Source organism: Stegostoma tigrinum, chromosome 45, assembly GCF_030684315.1.
Source record: "Stegostoma tigrinum isolate sSteTig4 chromosome 45, sSteTig4.hap1, whole genome shotgun sequence".
Classification (NCBI taxonomy): Eukaryota; Metazoa; Chordata; class Chondrichthyes; order Orectolobiformes; family Stegostomatidae; genus Stegostoma; species Stegostoma tigrinum.
In genome coordinates this window covers 11712482-11730370 of record NC_081398.1, presented here as the reverse complement: position 1 = coordinate 11730370, position 17889 = coordinate 11712482, and the positions used below count along the sequence as shown (strand labels likewise).

At 42.4% G+C, this 17889-nt stretch overlaps 1 non-coding gene across 1 annotated transcript; it reads right to left on the bottom strand.

Moving 5' to 3' along the window:
- Window positions 1-17408: 17408 nt before the first annotated feature.
- Window positions 17409-17480, bottom strand: trnaq-uug (transfer RNA glutamine (anticodon UUG)). The gene has a single exon. It is a non-coding gene; the product is annotated as a tRNA-Gln (tRNA).
- Window positions 17481-17889: the final 409 nt, after the last annotated feature.

The following is a 17889-nucleotide window of genomic DNA, read 5'->3' as shown; positions in this document are numbered from 1 at the left end:
CATTACTTCAGCTGCAATATTGAACCGTATTGTTGGAATTTACTTCCCTTTCAGCATCCTGTCTGTTACCCCAGACTGTAGTGTCAATTTTGTGCTGATGGTTGGAAGCAGGAAGTGTTCTGTCTGGGCAACTGTCGTATTCACTATTGATCGGTTTGTAGCCATTTCTTGCCCCAAGTTGAAGGCAAGATATTGCACAGAGAAAGTAGCAGCTGTGGTTATAGGGGCAGTTTGTAGCATGAGCTGTTTCAAAAATACATTTTGGTATTTCATATTTGAACCATTATATACAGTTGTAACATTCCATGGCGTTGCAAAATTAAGGCAATATTTTATACTTCACCTGCATGGGTTGCATTTGATTGGATCGAGAGCATTTCAAACACTTGTCTCCCTTTCATTTTGATCTTACTGCTCAATGCTGTGACTGTCAGACAAATTCTAAAGGCCATTCAAACTCGCATAAGGCTCTGTGTCGGAAAACAGGTGGAAAATCTGAATGACACGGAGGTGTACAATCGGAGAAAGTCCATCATCCTGCTCTTCTGTGTCTCGGGCAGTTTCATCCTGTTATGGCTATTGAGTCTGTTAACATTTCTGTATGTCCACGTTAAAAGCGTAAGTCATTTCTCGGGTTCCAATTGCAATGAGTCCAATTTCATCCTGGAAGAAAGTGGGTATATGCTTCAGATCCTAAGTTCCTGTATAAACACATTTATTTTTGCAGGCACCCAGAGTAAGTTCAGACGTGAGTTAAGCAGTGGCATTAAAATTACCATCAATATCATTGCCAAGACGTTTAAATTTTATTATATAATAAACATTTCATGGAAAAAAATTCATCCTGCTATCTTTCAGCTGCTGTTATAAGGAGACTGCGCTGTACAAGGAGTCCAGTTTAAATATTTCTGAGTTAAGACCGCTTGTACTTCTGAACACAGTCTCATTCAGGTGAAAAAATTTAAAGACCCAACCCTTGCTAACAATTCCTTCACATTGCCCTGCACTGTGTTCTGATTTGCAAACTCCAACCCTGCATTGTAATTGTAATATCACCGGGGGTAAATAGCCTAGTGGTATTATTACTGGACTGTTAATATTGATACCTCGATAATTTTCTGGTGATGCGTGTTTGAATCATACGAGGGGACATGTTCGAATTGGAATCAGATCATTAAAATAATCTGGAAATTAAATTGTACTGGTAACCTTGAATCCATTGTTGATTGTGAAGGAGAAGACCCATCTGGTTCTCTAAAATCTGCCATCTTTACCTGGTCTGGCCTACATGGGACAGCAGACCCTCAGTAACATGGATGACTCTGGTATGCCCTCAGGGAAATTAGGGCTCGCCAATAACTGCTAGCCAACAAAGCCTACATCCCAATAGTGAATAAAGAAAAACTAAATCACTGAGTGGGAATGCAACAGCCCGGTGAGGTGATGCCGGGGTGGGGCGCGTGGGGGCAGACAAACTTGGTAAATCCGAAGAAATTTGGTTCTGATGAAGATATATACCAGACTTCAAACATTTACTCTGCATTTTATTCTGTCTTGGCACATGTTGCCAGAACCGTGGTGTTTCTCTGTTCTTAGTTTCAAATCTCCAGCACCACATTGTTTTGCTTTTACTCATGGGAACACATGTCTTATTAATATCTCTTATGGACGGAAATCTCTCAGGGATATCCAGGTTGACATGTATGTGTCCCCACACTTACTGCAAGGAGTTTGACTATTAACTACATCTGCAATGGCTAAGGAAGCTAGAACAGTACGATATGATGAAATTGAGGAAATGGGTATAATTTCAAAGTTTAAAAGACATTTGTTTGGCAATATGAATGATCATGATTTGGATGGATATAGGCCAGGGAATTGCAGGCAGGACTAGATTAGTTGGGGATAATGTTTTGCATAGACTTTTTGGACTGAAGGGCTTGTTTCCATACTGTATCACTCTATGACTCTATCTATGCCGAGGAGGCACGGTCAACAAATGCAAGTCATGTCCAGGGCAGAAACACATATGTCCCTAGGAGTATTAAAAACACCATGAGACAATGAGAACAAATAAATAGAAACGTGAGTAGGCATACAACTCTTCATCCACCTCTGGTGCAATACACTACACTACGCACAGAGATACAATTTATTCTTCACCTCACTCCCTTCTGGGTCATGAAATAACCACAATCATAGACAAACAATGTCCCTTTCACTTCCCTGAGCTGGGTACAATGATAATCCTCCTGCTTCTATCAGTGCCTTTGTGACCTTGTTACCACATGGTCAGGAAAAATCCTCAGATATAATTCCTGTCACACTTCAGACTCCTGATTTTCCACAGGCCTTTCAAACACAGTAGGCATCACTCCCAATTGAGATCCAGCTGTTTCATCCCCATGATAACTTCTAGTGGCCTATGAACATTTTCTTCCCTAATAGCCCTTCTACCAATCTTGGTGCTGTCTGAAAATTTGTTTGATATTCCTCTCACGAACTTTTTTTTATTTCTTATAGATCACAGAATCCCTACAGTGTGGAAACAGGCCCTTCGGCTCAACCAGTCCACATTGAGCTTCAAAGCATCCCATCCAGCTATAACTCAACTCATTTACACATCCAAGAACACTCGGGGGAATTTAACAAAGCCAATCCACCTCAAATGCACATCTTTGGACTGTGGGAGGAAACCAGAGCACTCGGAGGAAATTCCATGCAGACATGGGGAGGATGTGCAAACTCTGCACAGATAGTTGCCTAGGGGTGGAATTTAACATGGGTCCCTGGTGCTGTGAAGCAGCAGTGCTAACCACTGAGCCACTTATCCGCCCCAAATATACCAATCAGTGAGGGCCCCAGTATTGATCCTTGTGGTGCACAGCTGGATATCGACCATTCTTTGTTTCAAAACTGAAGTCCAAAGAGAAATATTCTTTTAACACCCTTCCAATACCTGCAGCTATACACATCGGTTCTCCCTTTGCTCCCAGATGGCCCCTTCCCTTATCATGGTTAACCTTTTGTCTTTTATAAATTTAAAATATATCTTCGGGTTTTCCCTGATCCCGTTTGTAATTCCTTTCTTATCCCCGCCCTCTACCCCGCCAATTTGCTCTTCAAATTGCTTTCCCAAGTTCCCTCTTGCACTTTCTGTATTCCTCGCAGGCCATAGCTGAATTCCTCCCTTTGCACTCACTGAAATTCTTCCTGTTTATCCAGCCCTGAATTTTCTGAGCTATCCAGGGTTCGATGAACTTCCTGCCCTGAGATTTGTCTCTCCACAGCTACACTTTGAATGCCCCCACCCCGACTTCTCCACTGTTGGCTTACCAAATTACACACACTGGAAGACTTATCCACTTTAACACTTATTTGTAAGGAACAGTACCCAGTCTACTGTGACGAGATCCTATGTTATGCATCAGACCAAACCCCTCAAAATGAGTTAAGATTCCTGAATTGAGCTGAGACCCTAACATTTCCTTATTTGAAAGGTAAGTGTAAGATGTTGTATTCCAAGTGCAATTCAATTGCTCATGTGACTCGACCTTAAGCAAAACACACTTTATTTTTACACTACAGTTAAAATATAAATGAAGTAAAAAGAAAAGAATTGGCTTAGCAAAATGATATGCATATTAACTACTACCGATTAACTGTTCAAAGATAGTGGTATCCCATAAACACACCCTTGGTCAAGATAAATTCAGTAAAATGGATTGTGTCACATCCAATTCTAACAGCAGAGAGAACCCCAGCTTTTAGCTCTAACCAAAAGAGGAGCAACAGCTCGCATATCCTGCTTCATGAACCCAGCAAACGCTCAAAGTGGGAACAAAACAAAAGTCCTTGTTCTTTGAGATCTTGACCCCACCCATTCAGGTTGCTTCTTCTGTGCCAACTTAAAACAAAATCCAAGACCTCACAAGTTTATTACTTCATTGGATTGGAGCAGACTTCTCATATCCTCTGTGTCAACATTTCCTCATTAAAAGAAACACAAAATATATCTCTCAAAGCCATAGTTTCATAACTCTCTGATTAAAACAAACATCAATAAACAAAGCTTTTTAAAATATTTTTAAACCTTTTGATCGTACTTTATTTGTACACCGCATTACAAATGCATTGCATTAATGCTAAATATACAAACATTTACCACTGTGGGACATTTCAGTGTGTATTTTTCACATGAATGAGTGCATCTGCCTTCCTTCATTAACGTTGAGACAACACACTGACAATTGTCTTTTCTCATCCTGCCACATGTATAATTTTGAAGTTGAATGCAGTAATAAACTCCATCTAAACAGTCTGGAACTTTTATCCTTAATATTTTTACCAAGTATAAAAGTCTCTCAGACACATTTCTGGCATTATAAATGTTGAAATATTGTCATGTCGACACTGAGCTTAATTGTGAAATACTTCTTTAGATGAATATTCAGTTCTCGAAGAAATACCCAATAGGTCTTTCTACCTTCTCTTCGTCTTGTTGCAAGAGTGCAGCATCAACACCTCCATTGCTCACATCAACACCCACTCTGAAAGGCTTTGCATAGGCAGGGGTGGTATTCATTATGAATTTCCAATAAAACCCACTCAATCTTAGGAATTGTAGTACTGCTCTCTTTGTTGATGGTACGGGAAACTCACCAAAAACTTTTTGTTCTTACAACTCGTGGAGCCATCTGTCTATGTTTGATAGCATGGCCCAGGAATGTGACTTGGGCTTTTGCGAACTCACTCTTGGTCAGGTTAATCACCAAGCCAATCCACCCATACTTTGTGAAGATGATTGAACAATTCCATTAGATGCTACAAATGTTCCTTTCGTGTGTGACTAGAGAATCACCAGCTCATTGATGTATACCACACAATTGGGTAATCCAGAAATGACATTATTGGTTAGTCTTTGAAATGTGCCTGGAAACATTTTTATACCAAATGGCATGATTTTAGTTTGGAATAGACCATTTGGTGTCATAAAAAAAACTGAAAATGTTTTTGCTCTTTCAGACAAAGCCACATGCTGGTATCCTCTCAGTAAGTCCAACTTAGCAATGTAAGCTGCTTCTCATACCTCCTGAGTACAGTTTTCCAAATGTGGAATAGGATATGAATCAGATTTTGAAGCTGCTTTGATGTTGCAATCGTCCACACAGAACTGGTGTGCGTTATCTGGTTTTGGCACAATTACAATAGATGAGCTTCAGTCACTGCAACTACATTTATTGTGTTTTTTTTAGTAAGCATACAAGGTATTTTTCATTCTGTGCCAACTTCAAGCGGCTAATTCTATCAGGTTGTTTCTTGATTGGAACAGCATTTCCTATATGCAACCAGATCACTACTTCCCACGAATTCCCAAATAGCTCCTCATATGACTGCAATAACTCTTTCAATTCATTTTGATTTTTCTCCAGAACATAATGAAATAATTTATCCAAATTTTTGGGAACTTCCTGATTGCTAAATTTAATTCGAGGAATGCCCAATTCAGAATCCTCTGAACTTGGCTCCTTACTCTGTGTTGTAACAAGGAACGCATTCTCCTTTTCCTGCTCTTCCCTCTCAAAATACCTTCTGAGCATATTCAAATGATACACCCTGTGAGGTTTCTTTCTGGCTGTCTTTCCTATCATATAATTCATCCTTATCAATTAAAAATTGAGAGTTTTGAGTTTGAAATCATGGAATTGCATAACGAACACCAAACCTTGCTAACAAATGTTCACCTACCACTGGAAGTAAGACGAAAACCTTATCTCCATGAGCAAAATTGCGAATATTTAATATCTGGCCTGCTTCATCATCATAGAATCTCTAAAGTGTGGAAGCAGGCACTTTGGTCCAACAAGCCCACTCTGACCCAAAGAGCATCACCCCCATACTGATCCCCCTGTAGCTCAACTAATATACACATCCCTGAACATTACAGGCAATTTACCATGGCCAATCCGCCTAACCTGCACAACATTGGATTGTGGGAGGAAACCGGAGCACCTAGACGAAACTCATGCTGATATGGAGTGAACGTGCAAACTCCACACAGACATTCGACTGAGGGTGGGATCAAACCTGGATGCCTGGCGCTGTGAGGCAGTCGTGCTAACCACTGAGCCACCATGCGACCCCAGCTGTGCTACTTTTAAATGCTGTCTTGCCAACTCACCTGCGCATTTAATCACTCCCTTAAATTTAACATATGGCCCAGGTATTTGGTCTCAGATCTCCGACTCACTAATTTCTCTTGAATTAATTTCAGTGCCCTCTCACCTCATGTCCAAAATATAATTCAAATTGACTGAATTTTGTTGATACATTTGGTGCATCCCCAATTTCAAAAGGTACAAATGAAATTCCTCTATCTCAATCTTCAGGACAATCTTGACTATAAGCTCTCATCATAGTCTTTAAACTTTGATGCGACCATTCTTTTTATCACTGCAATTTGTGATTTTAATTGTTTTATTCCTAAACTATCCAAACCTTCCTTGAATAATGCTGATGCACATGTTGACACTTGATCTGATTGTTCTGTCCATAGGCAGGACATATCGAGAGAAAAAAAAAGTAACTTTTCTATAATCCTTTTAGCTACAACACTCCTCAATGTAGAGCCTCTGGAAATCTAATAGACACATCCATTGTGGTGAATCAATGTTGGTTCCCACTTTTTACTTCAGGTAGAGGTTCTCTGCAATCAATTAAGACACTTGTTAAAGTTTCCTCAAATGAAGAAATTAGTATTAAAGATGCTGGTGTTACCACAGCCTGAGGTTCATAAATTACCGAACATGTACAGCATGCTCTTCAAAATTCAACCACATCCATATGCTGTCCAGGCCAGCAAAAATGTTTTTTGTAGTTTGACTTAAGTTTTCCTTACTCACAAATGATCTCCTGCTGGTAATTCATCTGCTACCAGCAACATCTTCTTCCTTTATCCCACGGTAATACAACTTGATGAACTTCTGCCCAATTGTCACCTGCTTAAATGTATAATGGTCTCCAATTGCTCAACAAGATTTTTCAGATAGTAACTTTCAGGAACGACTCAAGTTCTGTTTTCAACACTCTACCTTCACTTCCTGAGCTCATGAATATTACCATCTCCGTATGGCTTCTTCACCATCCAATCTACCTGTGCTCACAGCATCAGGGATCTCTGGACTTGTACAATAAGTTCCTTTTATTCTTCGGTATTACCTAGAAATGAGCATATATTTGGCCCTTCCAGCGTCCTCCGCAATTCAATAGGAACATGGCTATTCTAATATTACTCATTTCCTACCTTCACCCCATAACTCTTGAATCCCTGACGGATAAAGAATCTATCCCAAGTGAAGATAAACTCACAATATTAGCTTGCCATCTCTTCATGGGTTTTGCCTGACTGCATGGTTTTGTTTTTGCTTCTAGTGTTATAGGAGCTGCACTCATTCTAACAAGTGGGAAGCCGGCTGTCACGGCCTTGAATTGTGCTTTGTAGTTTGATGTCAGTCATTGGGGAGTCGGGCGTGAGTTACTTGCGGCAGTATTCTAATCTTCTAACATGTTTCTGTAAAAGTTGCATATATTTCAAAAGTTCAGGTCAGTTTCTGGACAATGCTAACCTCAAAGATGTTAATAGTGGGGAATTATGCGATGGTAATGTCATTGAATGTGAGGGGGAAATAGTTACATTGTCTGTTATTGGTGATGGTCGTTGCATGTAATTTGTGAGACAAAAATGTCACATGCCACTTGTCAGGGCCCCTACAGTGTGGAAGCAGGCCCTTCAGCCCAAGTCCACACTACCCCTTGAAGCATCCCATCCAGACCCATTCCCCTTTACCCACACAACGCTGAACACGATGGGCAATTTAGTATGACCGATGCACCTAGCCTGCACATCTTTGGACTGCGGGAGGAAACCAGAGCACCGGAGAAAACCCACGCAGACACAGGGAGAATGTGCAAACTCCACACAGACATGCACCCGTGGCTGGAATCGAACCTGGATCCCTGGCGCTGTGAGGCTGCAGTGCTAACCATAGAGGCACTGTGCCGCCCTAGATTTGTACAGATCTTGTTACATTTTAACTTGGAGTACTTCAGTATCTAAGGAGTCACCAATGATACTGAATATGCTGTAATTATTGTGGTACATCCCTATTTCTGGCCTTGTGATGGAGGGAAGGTCATTGATGAAGCACATAAAGATGGGTGGCACTAAAAACTACATTTAAGAACTCGTGCAGAGATGCCCTGGAACTGAGATGACTGACATACAACATTTTCTTACATACCAGGCATGATTGTAACAAGCGGAGAGCTTTGTCCCTGAATCCCCTTCACTCCAGTTTGCTGGGGCTCCTTGAAACTAGACACAGTCAAATGTGGCCTTGATGTTAAAGGTAGTCATTCTCACCTCAACTCTGGAATTCACATAATCTTGACATTACACTCTTTCAAGCTTTCCCACCAAAATTGTTTTTAACTAAATATTCTGTAACTCTCCCATGGCTAAGTGGACTTGCATGCAATGTGACAGCAGTGATTACCATCCAACAGAAGCATTGCAGTCACATATCAAAGAACTCAGTCCACATATCATGTTCTACCAAATTCGAGACGTGAACTCTCTGTCCAGACGTTGTCAGACCTGATGAGTTTCGCCAGCATTTACTGTGCTGGCGGTGAGAAATGTGTCCATCGCAATTTCCCTAAATTCTTTTTCTGGGGATATGTGATTAGGATCAGACAGGTGTGTTTTGCATTTCACCTTTGGTACATTTGATGTCAACCCACAGACATTTCAAAACAGTATCAGAGATAATGGGAACTGCAGATGCTGGAGAATTCCAAGATAATAAAATGTGAGGCTGGATGAACACAGCAGGCCAAGCAGCATCTCAGGAGCACAAAAGCTGACGTTTCGGGCCTAGACCCTTCATCACCCCTCTCTGATGAAGGGTCTAGGCCCGAAACGTCAGCTTTTGTGCTCCTGAGATGCTGCTTGGCCTGCTGTGTTCATCCAGCCTCACATTTTATTATCTTGACATTTCAAAACAGCTCCTTTTCAGTTGTTGCAATTTTTCAATTCATTTCAAATTTCAAACGACCTAATTTCTCCTGGGAGTCTCACTTCAGGTATAAACGTCTCACAAACTTAATGTGGAGTAGTGTATCTTACCACATTCATTGTGCACCAAAAGGTCTGCTCTTTTCAATCCTTGCAGCTGTCGGCGAGCCAGGTATGGGACTGGAATTTGCTGTATGTTTTGAAAGTCATTGTGGTTTGAGCTGTGGCAATCAAAAATGCTGAGATCTGTTTTGTGCAACATTTTCCCTTGCAGAATTTTTCAGCATCTTTCCTGGAAAGATATTTGCTTTGAACATCGTTATCTATCTCCTCATGTACAATTCTGCCATTGAACTGTATCATTGCTTTGGCGATATGATAATTTCGCTCTTTTCATGGAACCCTTTATTGATTCAGCTCAACAATTTTCCCTTTTCATGAAATTGCCTTTAAAATATCATCTGAAGCAGTTTTTCTAACAGTGGATCACTTATCTCTGCTTTGGCTTTTCAATTTTTTGAGTTCAGTCATCAAGCGTTCCCCTCAATTTTTGCCTGGTAAAATGTAAGCTTCTCAAATGCAGTTGAAAAAATTATAAAATGGCATTAACTGTAAACTACGGGGAACTTTGGGAGTATGTCATCTCTTGAGCACAAAAATTTCAGAAACCATACACGAAAAGGGGCTTCTGACGACTTGGATGGGTCACTTTCCCTGTGTCATGGAGATTGGTATTCAGTCCCATCTGTGCCTGAGGTGGATCTTAACTTGCATGAACTGATGGGACAGAAATAATTGCATGTCCTGTTCCTGTCATGCAGGGCAGTGCATGAAGTTGTCATGACATGCAAATGTCTCTAGTTTACAATGTTTCTGAACGTTAAGTAATATGTTCCATGCTGGAATGGTGAGCAATCTGGGATCTGAATCCAGTCAGTTTCATCCAAATTGTGGTGGAACCCCATTTCTCCCTAACATGGTGACTGAGGCACAGAACCGTTACGGCATTGTGCCCTATGGTTCGGGTTTGGTTTACCACTGTCATCGTCGTAGCAAAAAGGCTACATTATGCAGTGTTGCAGCATTTCAATCAGAAGTTCAAGTCCAGTACATACCTCATAATCTATTCAAACGGGTTGATTTGAATAAATTATGAAAGAAAACATGCTGATACTGCCATGAAGTAGAGTTCTGCAACTATCCACATGTAATGTTTCACACTGTAAAGGAAACTGAAATGCAGTGAATAATCGTGTCTGGTATTCAAAGTCATTGTCCAGATCACAGGAAAGTAACCGATGAAATATAAAGCAATATAGTGTTGAAATGGCCCATGAAGTCTGCTCCAACAAAAAATATTCTGAATCTACAGCAACCCTGCTTTCAAACTCACAGCCTTACATGTTATAGCATTACATGTGCTCATCCACATCCTTTCTTTGCAGGTTGTGATGTTCCCCAGCTCGGCTACACTCCCCGGCCGTACATTCCAGACCTCTCCACCCTCTGGGTGAATGATAATTGCCCTCAGAACCTCTGTGAACCTCCTGCCTTTTGTGATAGGTTCACGTGCTGGATTAGAGTGGAAGAATGTTGAATTTAATGATTGTATTAATTCTTTGTTTTCTGCAGCCAAGACGTCCCTGATTCTCAATGTTATGACCATTATTTAGTGCTTGACCGAATATTATATGGCTCATCTGAAGCCACAGTGTTCAAGGGATTAAAATTTCTCAGCTGACGATAACAACTGATGACATTGAAATGGTTTTATTTTGTGGAAAATTGTTAACAATTTTGGGTACACATTGTAACAATGTAAGGGCCACTTTATTCGTCAGTTTTATTTTTTCTCAGTCCCCCATAATGCCTGGTTTCCATTCTCAGTCTGTAACTCCATTCCTAGTTTCGTGCCAGCTTGTTCTTCAAACGGACCTGAGGCTGATTTTTTCTGAGTGACCATTGCTCAGGCCACACCAAGGCAATGTTCTGAATTATTCCGCTCTCAATCTTTCCTTAAGGAGATATCATTAAGTAGTATCATTCCCATCTGTATTTAAAAGTTATAACTTAATTTATATGATTGACTAAGCAAATACATTATCCTGAATCACCTGTGCAGCTCCAGTGGCAGTGTTGCTGACATGGTATGTCTGTGTCTGAAAGAGGTAAAGGTGAGGTAAAGGTGAAGGAGGCATTGTCATCAGCAGGTCATGAGTCTGCTCTCTCGTTCAAAACAAATGATTGGTGGTGGTTTAACCTGAGGGTCTTATGGTTGTATTAATACTGTCTCACTCACTATTGCTCTTCCATCATTGCCCGGATAATGGGTCTTTTTCATATTGCAGCTAACTTGGCAGTGATTGTGGTCCTAACCAGAGGAAGGTGTGGTCTATCCAGATGCATTACTTATACCTCATATCCATGGCAGCAGCAGACCTACTAGTCATTATTACAGCTGTAATATTGAACCGTATTGTTGGAGTTTACCTTCCTTTCAGCGTTCTGTATGTTACCCCAGTCTGTAGTGTCAATTTTGTGCTAATGACTGGAAGCAGGGATTGTTCTGTCTGGACAAAAGTCATATTCACTATTTATCCGTTCGAGGCCATTTCTTGCCCGAAATTGAAGACACGATGTTTGCACTGAGAACGTAGCAGCTGTGGTTATAGGGGCAGATTGTGGCATGAGGTGTTTCAAATATACAGTCCGTTATTTCGTACATGAACCATTATGTACAATCGATAACATTCCATGGCATTGCAAAATTAAGTCTAAATTTTATGGTTCACCTGCATGGGCTCCATATGAGTAGATTGATAGCATTTCAAAACCTTGTCTTCCGTTTGTTTTGATCTTACTGCTCAATGCTGTGACTGTCAGACAAATTCTACAGGCCATTCAAACTCGCAAAAGACTCCATTCTCGAAAACAGGCGGAAAATCTGAATGACACGGACATGAACAATCGGAGAAAGCCCATCCTCCTGCTGTTCTGTATCTCGGGCAGTTTCATCCTGTTATGGCTGCTACTTGTGTTATCATTTCTCTCCGTCTGAAATAGAAATATGTTATTTTTCAGGTTCCAATGACAACAATTCCAATTTCAACCTGGAAGCAAGTGGGTATATGCTTCAGATCTTAATTTCCTGTATAAACCCATTTATTCATGCAGGGACGCAGAGTATGTTCAGACATGAGTTAAGGGATGGTATTAAAATTCCACCAATTTCATTCTGAAGATGTTTAAATTTTGAAATATAGTAAACATTTCATGGGATAGACTTCATCTTGTTAACTTCCAGCTGGTGTTATAAAGAGACTGTGCTGTCTTAGTCGGGAGGCAATGGCTGAGTGGCATTATCGCGGGACTGTTGAGCCAGATAATGTTGTGGCAACTCAGGTTCAAATCCCACCATGGCAGTTGGGCAATTGGTGGAATTTGAAATTAAAAATCTAAGGATGACCATGAATCCACTGCTGATTGTCGGGGTAAAAACCCATCTGGTTCACTAATGCTCTTTGGGGAAGGAAACAGCCACCATTTCCTGGTCTGCCTACATACGACTCCAGACCCATGGCAATGTGGTTGACTCTCAGCCACACTCCGAGCAATGGCGGGGGGGGGGGGGGGGGACGCAATAAATGCTGCCGAGCCAGTGACGCCCTCATCCTATGAATGAATAGAGTTAAAAATAGAAGGTGTTCCGACTTAATATTTCTAACTTCAGCAGACTTGTACTTATGAACACAACCACATTCACGGGTATAATTTTGAAGACCCAACACGATCGAACAATTCCTTTCCATTGTCATGCACTGGGTCCTGATTGGCAAACTCCAACCCTGCCTTGTACTGGCAATGTCACAGGGAGTAAATCACCTGGCGGTATTATCACCTGCCTGTTAATCCAGAAAACGAGGCAATGTTCTGGGGATGTGTGTTTGGATCCATCTCAGGCTGATGTTCAAATATGAATCTGGATCTGATGTTCAAAAAGAATATGTAAATGAAATTCTCCTAATGAACATTGTTGATTGTAAGGGGTAAAGCCCAAATGTTTGACTGGAATCTGCCATCCTGACGTGGTCCGAACTACATGGGACCTCAGATCCATAGTAACATGATTGACTCTGAAATGCCTTCCGTGTAATTAGGGATGGCCAATAAATACTAGCCAGCAATGTGCACATCTTGTGAGTGAATAAAGGAAATCTAAATCACTGGGTGGAAATGCAGCAGCTCATTGAGGTGATGGGGGACAATCTTGGTAAATACTGAAGAAATTTGGTTCTGATGAAGTGATGTCCCGGACTTGAAACATTTACTCTGCATTTCCTTCCCTCTCCACACATGTCGTCAGACTCTGTGAGTTTCTCTTTTCTTTATTTCAAATCTCCAGCATCCACATTGCTTTGTTTTTACTCATGGGAAAACGTGTCTCATTAATATCTCTTATGGATGGAAATCTCTCAGGGTTATCCAGATTGACATGTATGTGACTCCAAACGCACTGCAAGGCATTCGACTCCTAACTCGTTCTGAAATGGCCAAGGAAGCTAAAAGAGTGCGATATGATGAAGTGGTGGATGTGGGTATAATTACAAAGTTTAACAGATATTTGGGTGGAAATATGAACAGGAATGATTCATTGGGACATAGTACAGGAGCTTGCAGGTGGGACAAGTTCAGTTTGGGATAATTGCATCAGAGATAATAGGAACCGCAGATGCTGAATCATGCAGAGATAACAGAAATAATGTGGGCGGCACGGTGGCTCAGTGGTTAGCACTGCAGCCTCGCAGCTTCAGGGACCCGGATCCGATTCCAGCCTCTGGTAACTGTCTGTTTGGAGTTTGCACATTCTCACTGTATTTGTGTCGGTTTCCTCCGGTGTTCTGGTTTTCTCCCACATTCCAAAGATGCGCAGGCTAGATGGATCGGCCATGCTAAATTGTCCGTAGCCTTCAGGGGTGTGTGAGTTATGGGGGAATGCGTCTGGTTGGGATGTTCCAAGAGGCCGTGTGGACTTGCTGGGCAAAGGGCCTGTTCCCACACTGTAGAGAATCGAATGTAATAACAAGGTGTCTAGCTGGAAGAACACAACAGGACAAGCAGCATGTTTGGATCAGGATGGCTGACGTTTTGGGCCTGGACCCTTTTTCAGAGATATTTCTCAACCATTTCCTCTGGCTCCCTGCCTAAATACCCTCCACGCCTTTGTAATTGAGTGAACGTACTTTTCCCCTCGGTACCGTCTTGCTCCTAATGTATGTATAAAATTCCTTGGAATTCGTCTTCATTCTACTTGCCAGGGACATACTGTGATCTCTTCCAGCCCTCCTAATTTCTTTGATAACAACGTGTAGAGCTGGATGAACACAGCAGGCCACGCAGCACCACAGGAGCAGCAAGGCTGACGTTTCAGGCCTAGACCATTCTTCTTTTTCTGAAGGAGTCTCAAGGCACGACTCATCAGCCTTTCCCGCTCCTCTGATGCTGCTTGGCCTGCCGTGTTATCTTATATTCTGCAGCATCTGCAGTTCTTACTATCTCTGAGGCAAAGATAGTTTCCAAGCTGTCAATGCAAACCACAGGGGGGGGGGGGGGTTGTGAATCTCAACGAGACCTTCCCAATGAAAATTTGATCAGGGAGGCAGTTGTGAAGTAAAATTGTGAACTTTAACAAGTTGCAAAACAATGGGTTCTGTGACTCACCAGGTGGAGATTGAATACAATGGTATAATGGTATACAAAGGTGGAACCTTCCCTCCACCAGAGAAAATAATCAGCTTCAAAAAACCTATTACTTTCCCAAAAGCTATGGTTGGAATTGAAGGGGGCAAACTTCCACACCGCGCGTTTCTGATGGTAAAAGGTACTTGCAAATCTCTGGTGGCCACACGCACGGGACCGGCTTTCGACTTGGTCAGGAGGCAGGTTAAACTGCTGAGTCCCCAATGAAGCTTTTGGGTCGTACTGTGCTTCCTGCTCTGGCAGAAATTTGATGAGCTCTGATGTGTCGGAGCTATAAGGCCTGGGTCAGAGGCAGATGTTATTGTTGTGTCCTCAAATTAAACAGCTGGCAGGGACACAGAAACTGGAAGCCCCACTGAGATTTGAGCTCAGATCACTGGATTCAAAGTCGCGAGTGCTAACCATTACACCATGGGACCAGCTTCACAAAATTGTTGCCCATGAGGCAGAAGGAGTGGAAACGATGAAAAGGGATTGAGAAATGGCTGCGAATGCTTCGTCCTCAATCCTGATTCTGACGAGGAAATAACAGTGGTGTAACACTGCTCCCTGCTCACTGACAGACACAACTGCGCACATGGAGGTGAAATCAGGGATTCATCAGGCAGCTGTGGTCAAAATCAACATGAAAGTGACATGACTAGTTCAAGGTAGAGGGACAGGACGGTAGGAAATGGAAAATGTTCAAGTCCTAAAGTTGCAGCAGCTTTGAAGAAGCTAAATAAAGTCTTTAAAAAAAAAACCTAACAGAGTCGACAAACTACGACAATGGAGTTGATGGATGGAAACTATGTGGGTCAGTTTATTGACAAAGCTGGGGAAATAGAAAGGGTCAGTTTTATTTGAAATGTGTGCGAAACTAGCGAACAGTATATGACAAGATAGGGATGAACACAGCAGGCCAAGCCGCAGCATAGGACCAGGAAAGATAATGTTTCAGGCTGAGACCCTGATCCAGAAATGAAGATTCAGATTTCTAAAGAAGGTTCTAGGCCCAAAATGTCAAATTTCCTGCTCCTGAGATGCTGCTTGGCCTGCTATGTTCATTCAGCTCAATACCTTGTTATCTGACATTCTCCAGCATCTGCAGTTCCCACAATCAGTTACGACAAGATAAGTTCTGTTTGCGCACCAAATTAGAGGACACACGTAAACTGAACTCAGAAGATGAGTTTGTCTCATGCTACAAAAGAACACGAAAGAAACGAAGCAGCAGAAAAGCAATTCAGCACATCGCTGCTGTATCAGAACAACTGGAATCACAAAACTAAAGAGACAGTGTAAAACCCCATTTGAAATCCTGCAGAAGTGGAGGAGACAGGCAAAGACAGTTCCAGGGCTTTCAATGCAACCTGCAAGGGGGTTTGTGAAGCTGAATGAGAGCTTGCCAATGAAAATTTGATCAGGGAGGCAATTCTTTCAGTTGTGAGTTTTAACAAACTGCAAAACAGGTTTTCCGTGACTCACCAGGTGGAAATTGAATACAAATTTCGGTGGAGCTTCCTTTCGACCAGCGAAAATAATCAGCTTCAATCTGTACCAGTTGTGGCCTCCTCGACATCGGGGAAACCAAGCAGAGGCTTGGGGATCGCTTTGCAGAACACCTACGCTCGGCTCACAACAAACAACTGCATCTCCCAGTCACAAAGCATTTCCACTCTTCCTCCCATTCCTTACACGATATGTCCATCACGGGCCTCCTGCAGTACCACAACGATGCCACCTGAAGGTTGCAGGAACAGAACTCATATTCCACTTGGGAACACTGCAGCCCAATGGTATCAATGTGGATTTCACCAGCTTCAAAATCTCTCCTCCCTCCACTGCAGCCCAAAACCAGCCCAGCTCGTCCCCGCCCACCTAACTTGTTCTTCCTCACACCTATCGCCTACTCCCACCTCAAGCCGCACCTCCACTCCTTTCCGCCCAAATTCATCCCGCCCCCTTGACCTGCCCATACCCCCCCTGCTGAACTGTCTCCTTCCTACCTCCCCACCTATACTCACCTCTACAGGCTCCATCCCCGCCCCTTTAACTCATCCGTCTCCTCTCTACCTATGTTCTCCTCTATCCACCTTCGATCCACCTGCCCCTCTCTCCCAATTTATTTCAGAACATTCTCCCCATCTCCCTTTTCTGATGAAAGGTCTAGGCCCGAAACATCAGCTTTTATGCTCCTGAGACACTGCCTGGCCTGCTGTATTTATCCAGCTCCATACTTTGTTATCTCGGATTCTCCAGCATCTGCAGTTGCCATTATCTCAGCATCAAAAGACCCATTACTTTCGCAAAAGCTACAGCTGGGATTGAAGTGGGCAAACTTCCACCCCGTGAGTTTCTGATGGTAGAAGGTACTTGAGAATCTCTGGGGGCCACACGCACAGGACCAGCTTTCCACTTGGTCCAGAGGCAGATTAAACTGCCGACTCCCCAATGAAGCATTTGGATCGTACTGTGCTTCCTGATCTGGCAGAAATGCGATGAACTCGGCAATGTCAGTGCTGTAAGGCCTGCGTCAGAAGCAACTTTCATTGTTGTGACTCAAATTAAACTACTGCAGGGACATGAAAATTGCAGGTCCCACTGAGATTCGAACTCAGATCACTGGATTCAAAGTCCAGAGTGCTAACCATTACACCATGGGACCAACTTCGAAAGGAAGTTGCACATGAGGCAGAGGGAAAGGAAAAGATGGAACGCGATTGAGAAATGGCTGTGATTGTTTCATCCTCAATCCTGATTCTGGCGTGCAGATAACAGGGGTGTGACACTGCTCCCTGCTCACTGACAGACACAAGTGCGCACACGAAGGTGAAATCAAGGATTCATCAGGCAGCCTTGTTCAAAATCAACATGAAAGTGATACGACAAGTTCAAGACAGAGAGACAGGACGGTGGGAAATTGAAAATGTACAAGACCTAAAGTTGCAGCAGCTTTGAAGAAGCTCAATGACGTTTCAATAAAAACCCTGACAGAGTCGACAAAGTACAACAATGGAGTTGATGGATGGAAACTGCGTGAGGCAGTTCATTCACAAAGCCGGGGAAATAGAAAG